The sequence below is a fragment of the Lissotriton helveticus genome, chromosome 3_1, assembly GCF_964261635.1.
Source record: "Lissotriton helveticus chromosome 3_1, aLisHel1.1, whole genome shotgun sequence".
In the NCBI taxonomy this organism is placed as follows: Eukaryota; Metazoa; Chordata; class Amphibia; order Caudata; family Salamandridae; genus Lissotriton; species Lissotriton helveticus.
This window is the reverse complement of record NC_136061.1, coordinates 1,252,104,624-1,252,126,502: the sequence shown is the minus strand read 5'-3', so window position 1 is coordinate 1,252,126,502 and position 21,879 is coordinate 1,252,104,624.

The window sequence follows — 21,879 nt, the reverse complement described above, 5'->3', positions numbered from 1 at the left end:
AAAAAAGGGAAAGCGGCAGGCTCAGATGGGTTGCCAGTGGAGATCTATTTGGATAATAAAGACCAATTAGTGTCTCCATTAAAGGAACTTTTCAACCTTTTATTGATTCAGGGTTTCTCAGCACCTCCCTCATGGGGAGAAGCCATTATAACGCTCATACCAAAACCAAATAAGGATGTCAAAAGAATAGAGTCTTACAGACCTATTTCTCTGCTGAATACAGACATGAAGATTTACTCTGGTATTTTAGCAACTAGACTATCGAAGGTTATTAAGTCTATAATTCATCCTGACCAGAGAGGTTTTATCCCAGGGAGACAGTTAAATGAACTAACTTTTCAAGCAATAGGAGCTATAGACTACGCCAACGTTAAAAATCTCCCACTGGCCCTGGTCGCCATAGATGCTGCTAAGGCCTTTGATCAGGTCAATTGGAAGTATCTTTGGGCCTCTATGGCGGCTTTCGGGTTCCCTCAATTGTTCATAAAGGCGGTTAGATCCCTATATTACAACCCAAAGGCTAAGGTTTTAGTTAATGGAATTCTATCGGAATGGTTCGATATATCCCGAGGTACCAGACAGGGTTGTCCCTTATCCCCTCTTCTGTTCGATGTTTATATGGAGCCTTTTGTTTGTGGGATTAGAGAGGACAATATTATCCAACCTTTTTTGCTCAGAAATCTGTCCTTGAAGGTGGCGTTATACGCAGATGATCTTCTTTTATATACCTCCGACCATTTAGTAGCAATACCAAGGTTATTTTATTTATCAGAAGAATTTGGGAAACTGTCAGGTTACCAGATAAATAAGGAGAAAACTGAGATCATGGGATGGAATAACAACGTACCTATATTAGGCGCTAATCAGAAAATGAGGTACCTGGGAATTTATTTAACCCAATCATTAAAAGACATTACATCACTCAGTTGGAATATGGTGGTTAAAGATATTAATAAAACATTGATAAGATGGGGAAACTTGCCCCTGAATATATACGGTCGAGTTAACCTCATTAAAATGACTATTCTCCCAAAAGTGACTTTCCTATTCAACTGCATCCCCTTATCATTCTCACTGAAAGATATTAATACCTTGCAGGGTAAAATTGGATCATTTATATGGGCCTGTAAGTCTGCAAGAATCGCATGGAAGAAACTGAGGAGGGGTTTAAGTTTAGGAGGGCTTGCCCTCCCAGATCTCCTGTCATATTGTCACGCATTTCATTTCAGAAATTTTAGGATTCTTGCAAATAAGTTAGATGCATCATCACAGGGCCGCTTGTTTCAAGCCTTATTAACTGACTTACCCTATGACCACGATTATTTTTTGTTTAAATTTGGAGACCAGAATTTTTTTTTAAAAATTCGCCTTAAAATCCTATCGACCGCACTAAAAAACTGGGGGTTCATCAGGAAGATATTTGATATCCCATATTACCATACATATACCCCAATTTGGGACTCTCCTGGTACACCTTTATGCCTCCAAGATCATCTGTCACAACCTTTGAGAAATGCTGGGTTAAAAATATGGGGTGATCTTAGGAGGGATTCGGGCCTGGTGGACTGGAATTCTTTAGCACAACTTACTGATGGGCAGTTAACTAGGTTCAAATACTATCAACTATCTTCCTGGTGGTCCAGTCAAAATATGCAAAAAGAGAAAGACACAGATATTTTTGACTATATAGGAAGGAGGGGGAAATGGGTAAAAGAACTCTCATTTTGGTATAAACTGTTGATCAAAGAAGAAGAGAGTAAAACCAATTCAGAGGTTATAAATTTATGGGGTCATTGTATACCGGACACTCCTGATGAAGTTAACAAAGTATGGTTAGATTCCTTTTTGTTGTCATCGAGGCTAATTAAGCCAGCAAATTTAAGACGTAACCATATATTTACGGCCTATAGAGTATATTGGACTCCGGCCAAACTGAACAAGATCACACGAAAAAACTATTATTGCCCCCGATGTAAACATAATGCAGCTGACGATATTCATATCTTTTTAGAATGTCCAGCCATTCAAGACTTTTGGAAAGCGGTTATGGATTTTTTGTCTGATGTACTATTAACGACTATTATTTGTTCCCGTAGACTTGTTTTTTTCGGTTTATCGAAAGATTATGATATCAATAGTCCGGACTCACAGTTTATTTTTTATATAATAATCATTGCTAGGAGACAAATTTGTATGGAGTGGAAGTCAGTGTCTCCTCCTCGCTTTGCAGAATGCCTGAAGTATATAATGGAAGTCTGTAAAATGGATTTGGCTGGTCGAATAGAGAACATTGAGAATGTTTGGTCTAAACTGGTGGTCTGGATAAATAGGTGAACGGTCCTGTGATTATGCCAGAGGTTGAGTCGGTCTTGTCCTCCACCAGGCCTAGGGCGCCCAATATAGGCTTGGAGGAGTGGGATAAGGAAAGCAGCCTACCTCTGGGACTTCTCTGTATGCTATGATACTGTCTCCATGGCGGACTCGATAAATGACAGTATAAGAGGCATCGGTGAGACCCATCTAGAGCAAATATATTCTGGTGGCAAATATGAGGACAAAAAAAAAAAAAAAAAAAATCAGAACAAGATTGCAGAACATGGATACAAGCATTTTTAATATCAAAATACATATGATAATATTACAGCAACCACTACCGTTAATACCTCCAGGTCCTTGGCGACGTTGCAGTACGTCACAGAAATTTGAATTAGACAGACTGACAGTTTAATATATTAACTATAGCGTTTCCTTAAAAAGAACAAGTATTACATTTTTTTTAAACTTATTTTCCCATGTCGCCACATCTCCAAGGTGTAATTCAACCCCATTTGCTGTCACTTAAAAATAATATATTAACACGAGAGGCTACATTAGCCATCTGCACATTGGTATGATTTCCATTCTAAAACTACCGACTGGACTTATCAGTTGCCACTAATTACCTATAGCAATAGTACTTGTTTTCCCTTCAATGAGAAATTATTTCCAAGGCACATCTAGCAATGCAGGCCCTGGTAGGGAGGCATGTGAGACTCCTGCTTGGGCACCTTTCATCCACCTTTCATGCCATCCACACCCGTTTTGAGTCACTGCGCAGACCAAGGTCGCACATGTCACTTGAAAGGAGTGAAACTGCATAAGGTCCCTTCGAAATTGTCTTTATATGCTGTTATCAAGCTTTGAACTTTCGTCCTGCAGGTGCAATAAAATGCAACAGCAAACAGAGTGCAGTGGAAAACTACACAAAGCTACCTCTTCCAACTCATGAGAGAACACCCTATAAATAGGCAAATTCTAGAATGCGCAGAGGAAAGATGCTTCCTTGAGGGTGAAAACTGATTGCTGATCCTAGGTAGCAGATAGCTATATGTACAGAGGGTTCAACGCCATGCCTGCCTCTCTCTCCTGGATGCACCTTAAGCAAAATCTCTCCCGTAAGCCGCTTCATGTTACCATTATCTTTCTCAGGAAGAGGAAAGCAGGCCATGGAAAGGGAGCAGACACACGAACTACACACACAAGTACTGATATAAACACACTCTTAACTCACACATGCACTCACCCTGGGCACATGCTCAAACATAAATACATGCACTCACACCCAGACATGCGTGCATATACACACAAGCAGTCACGCTCAAGCATACTCATATGGACTCTCGTAGAGGCAAACTTGCACATTTTCCATGCAACACAATGATCACAACGTTTTTGCAATGATGGAGCTAGGCTGTGGCAAATATTTTTGTATACCCCTCGTGAAGTCAGTTTCTAATAACTATAATATGTATTAATTGAGTGGATTTTAGAACTAACCAACAAAAAAAGAAAACACACACAGAAAAGTACACGGAAATCGTAATACATTAATCGGGAAACATCCTTTACAACGCAACTTTTACCACGCAGTGCCTTTACGACGCAACTATTACAAAGCATGTCATTACAACGCATTGCGCTGGGGGGCGCTCTAGGATAGGGAATAGATTTAATTTACTATCCAACACCTTCCCTACTATCCACGGGGACTGGAGTTGGAATAGTAAATTAAACTATTCACTATCCAGCACCCCTAAGCGCTATGCGTTGTAACAGCATGCGTTGTAAAAACTGCGTTGTAAAGGCATGCGTGGTAAAAGCATGCGTTGTAATGTCATACATCCACATTAATCATGTGAATTCGTCATACTAATATAGTGCAATAACGCTTCTAATTTAACAAAGCTATGCAGGAATGCTTATTATAAGTGTTAATTGTGGCAAAAATGAAGGAGAATCGTAAGAAAACTATGCCTCTTTGTGGCTTAAGGCTAGGTAACCACTTACAGGGTAAACTTAGAATGGTGGGAGGTAAACAGAAGGGCTGTACTTCGAAATCTAACGTTTAATTGTGTTTGTTTCTATAATAGTTCCCATTATGGCCCATGCGGCCTAACAAAATATGGAGGGTTTGTGAGACTCCCAGAAAGTGTAATTCTACTCAGACGCGACTGTGCTCGAGAGATGTACGAGCAGCCTGTGCCTGGGCTACTGATGTCAAGGTCAGCTTGGCCTGAAAAGCAGAATGGTGCTAAAATGGAATGCTCCAGTTGTGAGCCTGGGAAAATGTACCGAAGTGTCGATAAAAGGACAGAATGAAAATGTTGCAAATATGAACAATTATGACCGTATGAGAATTATGGAAGTGACTTTGCAAAATTCGGACAATGAGGAGATGAGGTGATCTTCACCACCCCTCGAATGGACCAATGAGAAATGAGTGTGGACCCTCAAGTTTCAAATTTTAGTTAGTTAGGGAAAAAGGGTGTAAAAGAGGCCGTTTGGAAGAGAGAAACAACCTTGCTTTTGAATTATTTTTGCACCAGGATACTCTGTCGGACTGATTGATTTTCTGGGTGCAAATACTTTCAAATTTTTCCTGACTTTAACTTTTGATAGGGCCGGAGTCCTGATGGGAGATGAACATCGAGCAAGATAAAGAGGTTGTTTTGGGAACTTTGAGCCCGATGTAGGTGGCCCATTACCAGTCGGTAAACCCGAAATTCAGTAAATTTCAGGCTTACCGACCGGTAATGAGCCATTTCAGATGTAGGGGATGATTCGTTTACCAATTCTGTATTTACTGAATCATTATTTACCGTTTCTGTATTTACCGAATCATTATTTATCGATTCAGTATTTACCGAATCGGTAAATGGCATGTAGGAAGCACTTTTAAGAGTGCTTATGTGCTTTAAGGATTCGTTATTTACCACCAACTATTAGTTGGTGGTAAATACCGAATACCTTTAAAAATGCAAATCTGTGCATTTTCAACAGTGCCATGTGGCAGACATACATGCCCTTAGGGCATGTATGTGTGCCACATGTGCACACAAGCTATAGTCAGGGGTGCAACAGGGTGTTAATGTGACACCCGGCCACCCTTGAATGTTTCCCTATTTTACCGAATCGGTATTTACCGATTCGTTAATTCACATTCATTCCTATGGGCCTCCAGGCCCATAGGAATGAATGGGAATTACCGATTCCGTAAATACCGATTCGGTAATACTTACCGAATTTTTTTCTACATAGCATTTACCGATTCTAAAATATCGAATCGGTAAAATTCAGTATTTTAGAATCTGTAAATTTGGATTACCTACATCTGGCCCTTTGTCATTTAATCCTGTTCTTTCCTTTATGACCAAGAAGATGGGTAATATGTTTTGAATTTTTTCGTTTCTGAACTATTCTGTTAATAAATGTAAACTAATTGGACTTATTTTACCTTTTTACTTGAAGTGATCAGAGAAATGCTTAAACAAATTTTTCTGAATAAAGATTACATTTCTAAGCGTAAGGTCATGCTAGAAGACTTAAAGAGAATTTTTTTTTACATAAATGGAGAATTAAGCGGGTCTTGTTGTCCATAACTAACTTTTACTAGCTGATCCATTGACCAAAACAGTGGGGTGCTTAAATGCTGTTTATGAGATTTAAATACCATGGTGAAATCGAGGAAATGCATATGTATATAATGTATAGAATTTAAACTAATAGATGAAGTAGGGTACTCCGCTATCCAGCAGCTCGTCCTCTGGCTTCACTGATCTTGGGAGCAGTGTGATTTGTGTAAATGAGTGACTCGCGGTGCTATGGGCCCCACCGACGAGTGAAGTGTGATAGCTCCTGGGGATTTCGGTGATGGTTTTGAGGGTTGTTTGAGACATGTTCAGGTTCTTTTCTCCCTCCACTCTTCCCAGGCTCCACGCTGCTCCCCACAATTACAATCTTGCTCACATTCAAGTTATTTTACCATGGGTATGGGCATCGCATTCGAACTGTGATTCTTTCTCCAGGTTTCTGCCTCCTACTGATTACGTTGCACTCTAAAGTTTAAACAAGCGGAAGCTATTTGCTTTTCCTAGCCTGGAACGCAGGTATCATATCAGATGACAGAATAGGGCTGGAGGCGAACCCTCCTCCTCTATCCTGCCATTTGATCGGATATTGGGATGAAGAGTGACAAGCCCCACCAAAGATTCATTAGCAGACATGCTGCACTTCGGTCTTATGTATAAACTTCAGGACTGCCCCGGCCATTTGTTTTAGGACCATAGTTGCCTTCAGTATGTGACTATGTCACTGCAGATACTGTGAGAATCGAATACACAGTTAATCGAACTGCTTAACAGATTCAAAGGGCACACCATCAATAATGGGCTTCCGATTAAATTTGGTGGACGATCTCAATACCATGCTCTGCGTTTTACTGCTGTTAATGGTTAATGATTACTTCTCACAGTATTACTTAAAGCGCTTTAGCAGCCTATGAGTGCCATTTTCTGTTCACGCCATTAACACTGTGTCATCCGCATATAATAATATCGGCATCCTCCTACTGGCTGTGGTGGGAATGTCTAAGGAATCTTCTGCCAAGTAGTCCGCTACATCATTTAGGAAAAGGCTGAAAGTAAGGGCACCAGCACACGCCCTTGGCAGATGCCCTTTACTATAAGGGAAAGGTTCAGTGCACTCCCCACCAGGGCCGTAACTAACTCTAGCCTTGTTACAAGTGTGAAGAGCCTTTATAGCCATTACCAGGGTGATATCATCTTCTAAAGCAGCAAGTGATTTTCACAGCTTCTCTCTGTCAACTAAAGAGCTGCCTTCAGGTCAATGAATGTTAAATAGAGTGATGACTTTCTAACAACTGTAAATGTATATGAGATTATGTACACTTGGAGAGCCTTGTTGATGGTCCCTATATGCTCCCGGAAACTAGCCTGCACTTCCGCATTGATGTTTTGTGAGTCCACCCAACCCTGAAGACGGTTTAATAGGACTTTTCCCAAGACTCTGCCAGCCCCATCCAAAGAGGGAGATCCGGCAATAAATAAAAGGAACTGCCCCAATCACTCTTTATGTGGATTGGTACTATAATGGTGGAGCGCCATGAGTGGGTTATGCCGTTGCCAGCAAGCACCGAATTAAACACTTTGGCAAGAACACAGTGCCATAGGTGGGGCTCCTCACGATAAATATCAATGGGCACAAGGTCTGGGCCTTGTGCCTTGTGTTTCTTCATAGCATTCAATGATCTTTCCACCTCTGGTACTAAGATGTCAATTGCACATGACCCCACACCAAGACACTCTCAATCTAGATGGGCACCATATGGACCCATGGTGTTGACTATGTATAGGGCATTAAAGGAACTGATCCACATAAGTGGGCCACCATTGGTTTCTACTACATTTACTGCCCCCTTCTCCACCCACGTTACCATCTCCCACAATCTTCTGGTATTTTTGCCATGCGAGGCCCCCCCCAGTTCCGCTCATAATGCCAATTGATGTAAAGTTTTTAGAGGCGTTTATAATCGCCCCTACACACTCAAAATAACAATTTATTCAGGGGGCTACAGTGTCATTGTGCTAAGGCAAATGAAACAGCTCTCTTCACTTTAGAACATTCTTTATCATACCAGATCACCCCGTGCTCTCTGTCTCCCTCCATTAGAGCTGACGTTTATGGGACCAATGGACTGAGACCACAGATCCTTCAACTCCTTTACCATTTCATCGTAAGCTGATAAGATTGTCCCATCATCTGATAGAGGGTTGAGCATTATAGCTCCGTACCTGAACAGTATGCATTCTAGTAGGGGGACTTAAGATAGGTACTTCTCACGATTCCACCTTATTCTCCTGCTACTATTGATTGGGGCTATCACTTGCTTATATATTTCCTCCCCTGAGCGCTTTTCTCAATGCCATACCAACTCACACATAGCTTCAGACAGGGTGTCACTGGGCCGTGATCCACTCTCCTAACAACGGTCATATCATGTTCTCATTCACACCCCTCCACATTGACTATAATATAGTCAATTAATGACTGGCTTCTCCCATTATCAAAAGTTGCCATAGCTGTACTGTCATAGGGAGTGCGATCATTAATAAAATGCAATTGGTAGCTTAGAGAAAAGCCAGGGAATGCATCACCCTTTTTGGGGAGTTTAAAATTATTCATGGCTGTTTCAGGAATGCCTGGGCAATGATCTTTCATTAGAACCTCGCAGTTGTTGATAGCATTGGATGTTTGTGTGTTGAAATCAGCGCAAATCAACAGCTAGTACTTCCCCTCCTTTACCCTCCTCTATCACTTTACAGTTAGCCACATCCTTCCTGACACTTCCTATATATGAAACAAAGTTCCCCCACTCAATGTTGAATTGGGTCAAGGCGGAGGCGGTCTTCTTAGTACGTGAGGATACACTGGGTCTTTGCAAATTCCACATTTCCACTGCATGGAATGCTATTTTGTGTACTCTTCAGGGGCTGCTGGCGCCAGATGACCCTCCAGATATTCCTGATTAATATTGTATAATACATGCGTTGGACTATGGCCCGAGCTGTATGATGGACAGTAAAGAGCGTCACATATATCTCAAAATGTTATGTATATTTTCCAAGTAGTCACGATGTGCAACTGTATGATTTTAGAAAAGATACTGTCTCATAGCGATGGAGGACCTTGTTTCTTACCTATCTTTATAAGGCTTGTGCCCCCCTTCCTATTCCCCTCTGATGGTGTTATTGCATTAGATGTTATTAATAAGATTGTTTGGTTGCATAAGCAGATTGATGTGACATGGCGGAGTGAAGCCATATGAGCTGTATATATGCAATTAATATGTACATGCATAGTAGAGTTATACTGTACTACAACATGGTTAAACAGCCACGCTGAAGTAGGGATACAGTTAAGTGATAGATGGGGTATGCCACCTATTGTAACCAGACACAACCGATAACAGTGATGTCTCCATGCTGCTGTGTGGTTGGTTTACATATTTTGCCTGGCAGATTGCCTACTGGTTCCATATGATAATTCCTATGATTGTCCAATCTTTGCTTTTCTGTACACATTTTTTAATAAACAGATCAAAAAATTGAAATCAATCAATCAATCAAAGCATTTGTATAGCGCGCTACTCACCCGGAGGGTCTCAAGGCGCTAGGGGGGGAGGGGGGGGGTCTGCTACTGCTCGAACAGCCAGGTCTTGAGCTGCTTCCTGAAGGCGAGGTGGTCCTGGGTCAGGCGGAGGTGGGTCGGGAGGGAGTTCCAAGTCTTGGCGGAGCAAAGTTCCTCCACATTGTCTTTGCCTGGACCTCTGGGTACCACCACGTTGGGATGTATACATTCAAGATGTCGACTACACCTATTTCGGGGCCGAAGAACCAAATCCTCACATGTTGTGCATTGGACAGCAAATTTGATACCCCCGGTTGCTCTAACCTTCATTTCAATTTATAAGCAACCACATGGTGAGTCTCCCGCAGGCTGCCCCTTCCTAGGGCGAACAGCGTGATTGCTAATATCTGGGAACCCATTTACACTGATTTCCACGAGGGCCCACGTTTCTTGGAAACAGCATACAGCATATTGCTCCATGAACTTCAGCCAGTCCTCATCCTCCGTTATAGTGGCCAATTCTGCAATATTTCAAGATAAAAAATGCAAATAATCATTACCAGTCCTGTCTGAGACATTGACCATATGTACCCACACTGGAGGCGAGCCAGTAAGCATGAGGTAGTTCATTCATACCCAATCGGCCTTTCCTCTGGTAGACTTTCTGGGACAGAAGGTCAATGCTGCTCCTAATAATGACCAATCGTTACAGTCCATCTTGGCCTCTTTGACCCGTGGGATTGGGAGTTTAATTGTCCTGTTATTGTTACTCACAGTGATACGTATGTCTCAGAGGCTACTCCATAAATAATCAATAGGTCACTCTTGAATGTCCCCTCAGATGGTCAATGGGTTGGAAAGCGCTCAGGTTTGGGAGGCGCTATTCGGGGCCAGTGTTGTCCTGATAAAGCTACTTCTTCTCAGCCAAAGTCTGAGCAGGGCAAAACATCGACCCCCATTAAATGAAAGCCATCTACACAACTGAGCACCAGTTTAGTAATGCCAGGCAATGCAAATTCAGTCTTGGGGATTGGGTATGTTCCCCTCTTGAGCTTGGCCCAAATTTCTGGGTAATTAGTCTCACTATCTTCATATCACCTGAAGAGACCACTCTTAGTTCAAGGATTGCATAGAATCGATCTAACAATCGTGACCTATTTAGGTTCTTCGCAGAGACAATATCTGGAAAGAGATTGATGAACTCCAGGCAGCAATCAGTCACTTTCCAACCAGCCAGTTTAGTGTTTTCTGGTGTAGACCCCTTGTTTGAAATTTGACCAGTGACCCTAATACAAGGTTTTTGAAAAATCGGGACCTGAGGGTTAAGGATGGGCTCTGACCCACGTTTCCCTATGGGACCAGCTGCCGAGCTCCAGGGCTGGTCGGAATCCAAGCCTTGCACATTGGTCATTATTGTTTCCACGACTGGTACTCCTGCCGACTTGGGCTCTTCAGCAACTCCTTTTGCAGGTCAACTTTTCCTCTTAGATTTCAATTTCCTTTTAGCGTGCACTAGATGCTTTTTCATTTGCTTCGAGTCGGCTGATCCATGCTCATCATTACACTGTGAGGCAATAACTATTTTAGAAAATTTGATTTTATTTGCATCACGTTCATCATTTCAGCCTCCAGGAGAGTGGTTAGGCATTGGTTCTATTGCGTTAGGTTATGTTATGTCATGAGATTTGTAAAGCACATGGCTGTTCCGACAAAGGGACGTCCCAGGGCGAGCAGCCGAGTAAGGAAGATCGGAGAGGAGACAAGGTCAGCGGGAGAGCTAGATTTTAGCCTCCCTTCTAAAGGTCAGATGGTTGGGGATGCTTCTGATGGACAGCAGCAAGGAGTTCCAGAGGGCTGGTGCTAGTACTTCAAAAGAACACCCTCCAGCATTCATGCTATTTAGTGGCAGAACTACCAGACCATTGTTATGCCCCTTAGGATTAGCAAACAACCACTTTAGTGAATATACTGGGAAGGTAAGATTGGTCCTTTTGTGGTAGGGGGATTTACCCCTCTTCTCATTATTCACAGGTACTTGTATTTTTAACATTGCTAGTTTGCAGTGCGGAGCACCCTTGGTTGCCCGGTGTGATACTGAAGCTCCCGGGATAGCTTCCCTTAGTGAAGTCTCATTTGCTTCCGCAATATGGGTGATTACCTCCCCATGATCCCCGCCATCAGTGTTCATCATGCAAGAGGTTTAGCTGGCCTTTGCGGACTTAATTGGTGCCTCAGTGTTTTCTCCTCCTGTCAGGGGGGGGGTGGGTTGAAGGTGTCTTTGCAGCCTGGGCAGATGTCAACCATTGTGTCAGGCTAGGGGGCAGGGAATGCCTTCTGGGCAATTGAGCTTCCTAGCTCATTTTGAAATTCCATCTATGAAGCTGTGTCTAAGTTTCTACCTTCAGGGACTAAGGCACAGAGTATAGTGGTCAGTAGTGATCCTATTTGGTCAGACAAACCTAGTGTCTTCTCCAGAAGTGAGAGTATTGAAGACAGAACCCTGTTTAGGGCATTTATTACTTCTGAAATTATGAAACCTTGTGAAGTCTCCAGATTGGGTAAAATGCTCCCAGAGGATTGGTTGACTGGGATACTCTGGATTGGATCATCTTCAAAATGGGAGCATCTCACGGAAGTTCTACTGCTCTCCCCTAGGGGGATATCAGGCGTTGCCAAAGCCTCCCTTGGTGTCATCAGGTTGGATAATAGGGTCTTCCGAATTCCCAGCCCTCTCTATGCTGGTCCTCCCACGCGCTGTGGTAGTTACTGGTAAATCAGGTAGGGTATAATCAAGGAATGTTAACGAGCTGGTGCTCAGGTACTCACTGTCAGGGCAGTTTTCTTCCTGTTGGGCATACAGCGCTGCAGGGCATTTGGTTTCGCTATCCTGAAGAAGATAATTCCCAGGAAAAGGGGTTGCTGATTTTGCTGAGCTTCACTGCAGACTCCATGTGCTCAGGCATTCTCAAAACCACTGGACTGTGTGGCATTTGTCAGATGTTTGTGTAAGGAGCCATTTCTCAAAGGAAGTAAGAGGCCTACTAGCCTGAGGGTGAATTAGGGTGTGGGAGGCCCAGTGACGGATCACAGTGTATTGCCAGTAGGCTTCAGGTGGGAGACCAAATGCGGTTCAGATTTGTGGGAAGCCCATGAGTTCATCCTCATCAAAGAAGTCAACAATTCTCCTGCAATTGGCCTCTTGCCAGAGGAGAAATGCAGAGCCATGCAGGGCAGGAGGGAACTTTGGATTCCTTATGATAGGCGTTTGGGGGGCTATGGGGGTAGATAGCTTCTTTGTGATTTGTACCTTTTCCCACACTCCCATGGTAGCTCAGAGAACCGGCGATATATAATATTTCTCGGCAGCCAGATGGTACCAGTGTCTTCCGGCCTTCCTCAAGCCACATGGCAGGTGCACCCTGATAGGCGTCAATTTCAAGTCCCGCCCCTTTGTGCATTATGCTTATGAGTTAGCGGAATGTGTCTAACTAATTACTTGTGTTTACGCATTTACATTTATGTTCTCATTATTCAGTTATTCACTTATGCGTGTGACATCATTGGGTGTTCTTAGCTTAGCTTGTGTGCCACCATTTTGAATCATTTCTCTATGTGCGTGCAAACTGCACTCGCTCATTCCCCCCTCCCGTAGGAATAGGAATAATTCCTCATGTCAGCATATTTTCATTTCTTGGTTTACTGTAGCTGAAACTCCTGCTAACGAAACTCCTTATCAGGCCGTTCTCATGTGTTGGAGATGTAGCGGCCTGGCTCTGTGTCCTTGGGAGATGATAACAAGTGTTGCTATTGCAGGTGCAGATGCCTCTTGTATGAGGCCATTGTCTACACTCTTGTGGGACCAGTACTTTTCCATTATGGGCGTGTTTTACTCTGCCTTCTCTTATTATAATGTATCACCATGATGATGTGAGTCAGTCCTTCTCGACACACTCTTAGGGGTGAGGTCGATATAGGGCCCTCTCATATGGGAGTTTGTGGCCTAATAAACTTGCTTTGGTTATTCTTCTCCACTGTCCGGCTGACTTATTCTTGGGTAACTATAGGTGAGTGAGGTAAGTCACTCGGGTGGAATTAGCCACGCTTATCAGATGGCGCCCGAATAGGGACTCCGCGATTAGGACCTTTCTCACCCATAAGCGGGTAGCAGAAAGCCGGAGACCCTCTGGTTGGCACGGTGGGCCCGGGTATCCACTTGATGCCGAGCTTGGTTCTCGCAGCGCTGCCCCGCCCTGCTGATCGGAGGAGGTCTCGGTCCATGATCCTACGCCAGAGTCCAGAAGGCGGAACTTTGGAGCTGACCGTGTTGGTCCAGGCAGCCGGAAGTGGAGAACGGTAGAGGTCGGTACCGCGCACAGAAGGTAAGTGGTCCGACTGGTGATTGGAGGAGCCGGAGAGCTCCGTGAGACCGGTGTGTCTCTGGTGATTGGAGGAGCCGGTGTGCTCCTGGGGCTAGTGTGCTCCGGGGAACTCAGAGTGCCAATGGCGCTCTGACAGACTTGATGGAGATTGGGGAACGTTGGTTTGTAAAAATCCGACTGGATAATACTGCAGGTTGGTGAGCGGCTTGCTACGTGAGGATTTTGGGCTCACCCGAACACCTAAGACGGTGGTTTGCGGGAGAGTGCCGGGTCCCGCGTGGTGTGGTGCGTGCCGATTTGTAGTGCTGTCCAGGTGACGGATTGGTTCCCCAGTCTCGGAACAGCGGGTGTGCGCTGTTCGGTCTGCGGTAGGGTCCAGGTTCCCCAGGACTTGGTCGACGGGCCTTGTCCCATTTTGGTAACACGTGTTTTGGTGCAGGATTCTATGTAATAAATATATGTATATCGAAACTGTGAGTGTGACCTGTCGGTAACTGAGTATATGAGTGTGGGTCTTTGTGCCGTTGTGTGATTGTAGGAGAACAAGATGCCGTGTTTTAGTAAATTGCGGTGTTTCGGGTGTTGCGATGAGGTTTCAGATGTTAGATTGGCTGAGAGCCAACCCGCTCCGAAGGAGGGCTTTCCGAGTTTCGACATGTATGTCAAACATGGCTTACCTCCCATTTTGTTTTCCACTTTGTGGCATAAGTATACAAAGGATAATGTGGATTTACAGTGGCCTTTACTGGGCTCTTTTGACGGAGCAAAATTAGATTATTTACAAGACAAATTGTTTGCTAGGCGCAGCCGTCAGAGTATGTTTGATTCTTTGCGGATGTGGCAGAAGGAGGCACGAGAACGGCAGATGAGGGAGGAGAAGGTGACTCTGAAGAGATTGGCACAGACCATGGCGCAGAAGGCTAGGGAACATACTAAGAAAGAGAACGAGCTGCGGATTGAGCGCACAGATAGGCGTCTTAGGCTATTGGATAACAAGTGTTATGTGGTGAAGGAAGAGGACATAGATGAGATGGAGGATATTTTGAACACCCGACCCCCTCCCCCATATGCTCCACCACCCCTGTACCCCGTGCTCGGAGATTCCGCCTCACAAGTGGTGGTTTCAGTTCCCCAAGTAAGTGCCCCTCCCTTGTCCGGTGCACCTGCTTCCGCTGCAGCGGGACAAACTTCCCCCTCTACCACTGCACCCTTGCTCCCTTTCTCGGTGACGAGCCCTGCGTCTGCTGCGCTATCCCCGGTGCTCTCCGCTGGTCCCGCTATCCCCCCTGTTTCTGCCAGTGCCACCCCCCAGAGCACGTTGCTAACACCCATTAGAGGAGCGGGAGGCGGACTATTTACTCAGGTACGGAAGTTACTTGCGCGTGCTAATGTTGGATTGGATGAGAAGACTATGGTAGCTAATCAAGCTTGTCAATGGGCCAGGAATAATATTTATTCACTAGAGGATATTTGGTCTACTATGAAAGATTATGAGCCTTTGATGCAACAGCATGCTTTGTGGCACATGTCAACGACACTAATAGCGTTGTGGGAGCAGGAATATGGTGGGGAGGCACCAGCGATTCTTCGTGATATTAAGACTCATGCTTATAGGGCTAACACTGGAGTAACAGAGGTGCTCCGTAGTTTGAGGTACTTGTTGGAGTACAGGAATGAGTTAACAGCGGCAGGTGAGACCCATTTCCCTGGGATACATCCGATGCGTGAAGTGCACCCTATATTTCACCCTGAGGTACCTGAAATAGTAGACCCGACAACACAGGTAGTGACTAGAGCTCGTATAGATGCTCATTTTCAAGAACAATGGGTGTATACGCCCTGGAAAAGGAGCGAGGTGTTAGCCTTGAAGGCGCAGTTACCCGACTCGAGAAAAAATCCAACGGCTTATTACAAAGAACTAACGGAGGCAGCTTCCTCAACAGTAATGACTTTAGCAGATATTGAATTATTTTTTGGATTATTGGTTCCTGTGGACGTGTGGAGACAGGTGAAGGGTTCAGAACATAGAGAGGAGTTGGGCGGTACTTGGGAAGAATTTACGGATTGGGATAAGGAACGAAAGCCAGGTGAGAAGCCGAAGGCTGAGATATTAGCGTTACCAGGGCGCATAATTAAATATATGCACTCACTCATCCCTCCTAAAAAGGTAGATTGGGATAAGTTAACGGCTTGCAGACAGAAGAAGGATGAGGCAGTTTCAGATTTCTTCACCCGTTTTGAAGAAACGTTTATGGATTTTAGCGGACAAGATATATCTCAAGATGGAGGGCTACGTCTTTTTGTTAACAGATTTGTTACGAATCTGCTGCCAGAAATATCGGCCCGACTGCAAGCATCAGAGAGTACATGGACGACATCTACCCCCTCAGGGATTTTGAGCATGGCCCAGTATTATGAACATAGAGAAAATGAGAATAAGGACAGGCAAGAAAAGAAGGCGAAAGATTTAAAGACAAAGGTTTTGTTGCAGCAGGTGGCGAAGGGTAGAGGACGGGGTGCCCCGCCCGTGTCGGTTGGTCGAGGAAGTAGCTACGGAAGGGGAGAGAGGAGAGAGCGTTTGGGACCCAATCAGTGCGCTAACTGTAAACAGGAAGGGCACTGGTGGAAAGACTGTCCACTGCTACGGTCCCATGCTGGACCTGGCAGAGGACGGGGTCGGGGAGATGTGAATAAGGATACTAGACAGTCCGAGGAGGGCAGGAGACCGGGAGGAAATTATTTTGACGGGGGAAAGGATAGACAGCATTTTCAGAGGGAACGCGATGACTGCAGGGATCGACAGTTCTACAGCGATGCATACGCTATGGATGATTTGACAGGATTTTCCTATAACTAGGACAGCGTAGGGCAGAGTGTGGGACCTGTTTCTGTGGATGTTGACCAACGTGGGCCTTATGTAACGGCAGACTTGTCGGGATCCCATCAGAAATTTTTATTGGATACAGGTGCTACGAAAAGTTCTGTAGCACGTTCCCAGGTTCCAGGGGCGGCTCTGTCTGGCAAGACTAATATTTCAGTGGGGTTCTCTGGTACCCCAGTGGTTAGCCCCATCTCTAAGCCCCTATCACTTACGATTGGCCCCTTTACTATTGACTCCTCCTTCCTTTTGACTTCGAATTGTGGTGAGAATTTACTGGGTTTGGACTTGTTGAAAAGGCTGAATGCTACGATTTACTGTTCCCCAGATGGTGTGTATCTCACGTTGGGCCCTTCCGTGGCGCGTGCGCAGCAATGTTTTTCGAAGGAAGAGCCCCTCCCGGTTGAGTTCAGGGATGTCCCTGCGAGTCTGTGGGCCAGCAGCGATACCGATGTGGGAAAAATGGACATTGCACCGGTGTCCATAAATGTTAAGGTGGGGGCGAAGCTACCTCGCATACCCCAATACAAGATATCCCGGGATGGAGAGAAGGCTTTGTTGCAGATAATACAGGATTTGATTGGGTCAGGGGTAGTAGAGGAAACGGACTCAAATACTTGTAATAGTCCAATTCTTCCAATACTTAAAAGACCCTCCGGTGCCTCGGGTGAGGCAGGTGAGGGTACACCGGATGTCTATCGCTTTGTGATTGATTTACGTCACATTAACAAGGTTGTTGAGCCCCAGTACCCAGTGGTTTCTGATATTACTACCATTTTGACTATGATACCTCCCTCAGCTAAATATTTTTCTGTGCTGGACCTTAAGAATGCGTTCTTTAGTATACCTGTGCATCCGGATAGCTGTTACCTCTTCGGATTCTCATTGGCTGGACGAAGTTTTAGATTTTGTAGAATTCCTCAAGGTTATACAGAGAGTCCCAGTATTTACAGCCAAGCATTAAAAGCACAATTGGATGACTTGGAGCTCCCACAGGGCAATGTCTTGTTGCAATATGTGGATGATATTCTCATTGCATCCGACAATGAGGAAGGATGCCGTGAGTCTACTGTTAAATTGTTACACCATTTGGCTTGTAAGGGACACAAGGTGTCTCTCCCTAAATTCCAATATTGTCGACAGGAGGTCACCTACCTCGGTCATCTCCTATCGAAGGACGGGAGAAGGCTGACACCGGAGCGCGTCAGGGCGATAACTAACATGGCAGTACCTAACACACAGCGTGAGGTGCGCGCATTTCTGGGCATAACATCGTACTGTCGCCAGTGGATACCTAATTATGCTTTACTAACAAAACCCCTTCTGTATCTGACTACCAAAGAAGTGCGCAAGCCCCTACCTTGGACCCCTGCATGTCAAGAAGCATTTGAGTTACTGAAAACTGCTCTATGTTCTGCACCTGTTTTGGGAACACCTAATTACCAGAAGCCTTTTGTACTCTATGTGCACGAGGCGGAAGGTTGCGCGTTGTCTGTTTTAACACAGGATTTTGGAGGGAAACAGAGACCGTGTGCTTACTTCTCCGCAATGCTTGACAACTTGGCAAGAGCGCTCCCGAGCTGTCTAAAGGCTACAGCGGCTGCTGCAGTCTCGATAAGACAATCGGCAGGGCTCGTACTGGGTTCAGCTCTTACGGTAATGGTACCACATGCGGTGGACATTTTGCTAAATAGAACACAGACGCAGCATTTAACTAGTGCTCGCCTGACTGGTTATGAGATGACACTATTTGCCCCACATGTAACGATAAAAAGATGTGCTACCCTGAACCCAGCCACGCTACTGCCTCTCCCTTCGGATGAGAAAGATGATGAAGTGCATGATTACCTGTTCCGAACAGAAGAGGAAACAAAAGGAAGAGTAGATTTGACGGATAAGCCCTTAGATGACCCTGACGGGGAGCTGTATGTTGATGAGTCTTGTTTTAAATTAGCAGACGGTACCACAACAGCAGCATATGCAGTCACGACCTTACAAACAGTGGTGGAGACTTCTAGAGTCCCGTACAACTCAGCTCAAGCTGCAGAGATAATAGCGTTGATGCGTGCATGTGAATTGAGTGAAGGGTTGGACGTGAACATTTACACTGACAGCCAATACGCTTTTGGCGTGGCTCATAGTTATGGGAGACTGTGGGCGGAGAGGGGATTTTTGACATCACATGGACAACGAATTCAACATGGCCCATTGATATTACGACTGCTGACAGCCCTAACGCTTCCCAAACGGTCAGCAGTAATTAAGTGTAGTGCACATAAAGCGGTGGTCGATGACGTAGGGCGGGGAAACGCGTTTGCAGACCAAACAGCTAAGGAAACTGCTAGGACAAGACTCCCACGAATGTTTGTGGCTGGACCAGCTAGATGGGTACTGGACGTTAACATGTTTGCAGACACTGTACAGAGTGTGCGGAATATACAAGAGAAAGTGACTGAGGAGGAGCTGAAAGAATGGAAGAATGGAAAGGGGCAGTTGGACTCGGATGAATGTTGGACGGATGTAACGGACAAAAGACGATGGTTGCTCCCAAATGCATATGTTCTCCCAGTGGTGACAATGGCTCACGGACCAGCTCACATAAGTGCCAAGGGAATATGTAAATTATTAGATCCAGTGTGGAGTAATAAGAACATTTCCAGGGTGGCCACACGTTTGGTACAACAGTGCATGATTTGCTTACGACACAATCCTGGGAAGGGAACACCCGTCCCTGTGGGCAATTTCGCACCCCCAACATATCCCTTTGAAGTAATAAATATGGATTACATTGAAATGGAAAGAGTGAACAACCTTAAATACGTACTCGTGGTGGTGTGCGCATTCAGTAGATGGGTGGAGGCTTTTCCAACAAAAGACTGTACAGCCATGTCGACAGCTAAGATGTTGATTAAGGAATATTTCAGTAGGTACGGGTTACCTAGAGTGATCTGGAGTGATAACGGTACATCCTTCAATGCTGAGCTGATGAAACAAATATGTAAGGGATTGCAAGTCTCTCAAAAATTCCACGCAGCCCTACATCCAGAGGCTGCGGGTTTAGTTGAAAGATTTAACGGTACATTGAAACTGAAAATGGCCAAGATACGGGAAAGTACAGGGCTACACTGGCCAGACGCTCTCCCCCTTGCCTTACTTTCCACACGAGTCACAGTGAATTCTAAGACAGGTGTCTCTCCCCACGAAGTTGTATTTGCCAGGCCCGCCAATGTGTGGGGTGTTCCTAGACCTAAATGTTTCTCAGAGATAGAATATCCTATGTTGACAGACTACTTGTATGCTTTGACTAAAGATCTCCATTCTGTTCACCTGCAGGTAGCAGACACACTGAAGCCGCTGCCTGAAGGGCCCGGCCACGGCATCAACCCAGGGGACTGGGTAGTCGTCAAGAAGTACCAGCGGAAGTCCTGTTTGGAGCCTAGATGGTCTGAGCCGCGGTTGGTGCTGCTCACCACCCGCACCGCACTTCGAGTGGAGGGTCGAAAGGCGTGGACACATGCTTCCCACGTCAAGAAGGTTCCACTACCTTTACCCTATGATGCATGGGTGAGTGGTGGCATTGCAGATCACGAAACAGAGTCAGTGCCTCAGTATCTCCCCTTCTCTGATGCTTTGCTGATCGGGGAGGAGCACGTCGAGAACGCACAGAAGCCAGCCCTGAGTACGAGTAACGAGGCTTCCTTTGGTCACAGTGCCCAAACGACCGAAGCCACCTCTTTCCAAAACGACCCACCAATTCTGTTCTCAGACCCCGAAGTGCGAGGGAGCACTCGCTATAACTTGCGGCCCAGGAAAGGGAGGCAAATGAACTGAGCACTGGAAGAAGGGCTGAGGTAGGGACTAGGAGTGGACTATATTCGATAGGTTAGCATAGCAATAGGGATGGACTGCTAAAAGGAGCCCTGGTGCACTTCTGAGACATTGCTGAATGGAACATTAGAGTTGTATGCGAGCCCAAGTTCTGTGCTCCTGAGTCGCTGCAGTTGTGTGACTCCGTCGAGGGATTAGGGTTTACGAGATTGAAAGCCTGCCTATGAGGCTTTAACGGACATAGGGAGAAGAGCCCATTTGAAGGGTGAAGAACCCCTCTGGCCGGTTTTGGAGTGTCTGAACTTTTAGTAGTGCCCCTAGTTTTTGAACTTTTAGGATATCCCTTGCCCCTCTCTGTAGGAGACATGTACCCTTTTGGCCGTCCGATCCCAGAGGAGGAACAGCCTTTTGCTGCTCCTCGCAGACCAGAACAAGATTCACCATGGCGTGCCCTATCACGTAAAAGTAAAATAGTGGTTATTGTGGTGCTCATTATTGTGTTCTTGATAATGCTTGGAATACTGTTTTTTCTGGATGAAGCTTACCCCGTCCACAAACTGGTTCCTACCCCTTCTCCCTTACCGGAACACAATATGGTTACTGTTGATTATGGTGAACAATGTATAAGAAAAGGCTATCGTGATAATGTTTTCATAAAAACACTGCATCATGCACATGCCGTATACAATGTGACAGATTGCTGGGTCTGTGGGTTGCTTCCTTCTGCAGCATATAAGAAGGATAGGTTATTGGCACTGCAATTGACTCCTGTGAATAGCTGCGTGGGCTGGTACACCCTGTTAGGTATGGTAAAGTTTTTTCAGCAGCCAGACTCTCTCACCCCGCGATTCCCCAGCAGTAAGTCAACACTGACCATGCGAGTACGCCCTTTGCCCCCCTCATTCCTTGGACGATTATTTACTGATGGACGTTTTGACCAAACATTCTTAGAAACTTGTTCGAAGAAAGTGGACAGGTTTCTGATACCCAATGACACTGACAAAGTACGAGAGAGTTTCTTACAGTTGAACTCTTCTCTAGTATACAGACGCCCTCCTGCAACAAATAGTAGTGGTCATTCCCTGGTGCCCCTAGCAGTAGTGGGGCCTTCGCCTTATTTTTGTATTCGGGGTAGAGGTCCGATAAAGGTGGGTGACAGTCTTTGTAATGTAACTGCCTCGATTCGCCTGACCCTTAGTCCTTCGCTCGTCACTCCCCCAAATGTCTATTTTGTATGTGGAGATAATGGGTATTTGTGGTTGCCTGAGGGTTGGGGCGGGACATGCTACTTGGCGTATCTACTTCCTCCCGTTTACGTGGCACCTTCGG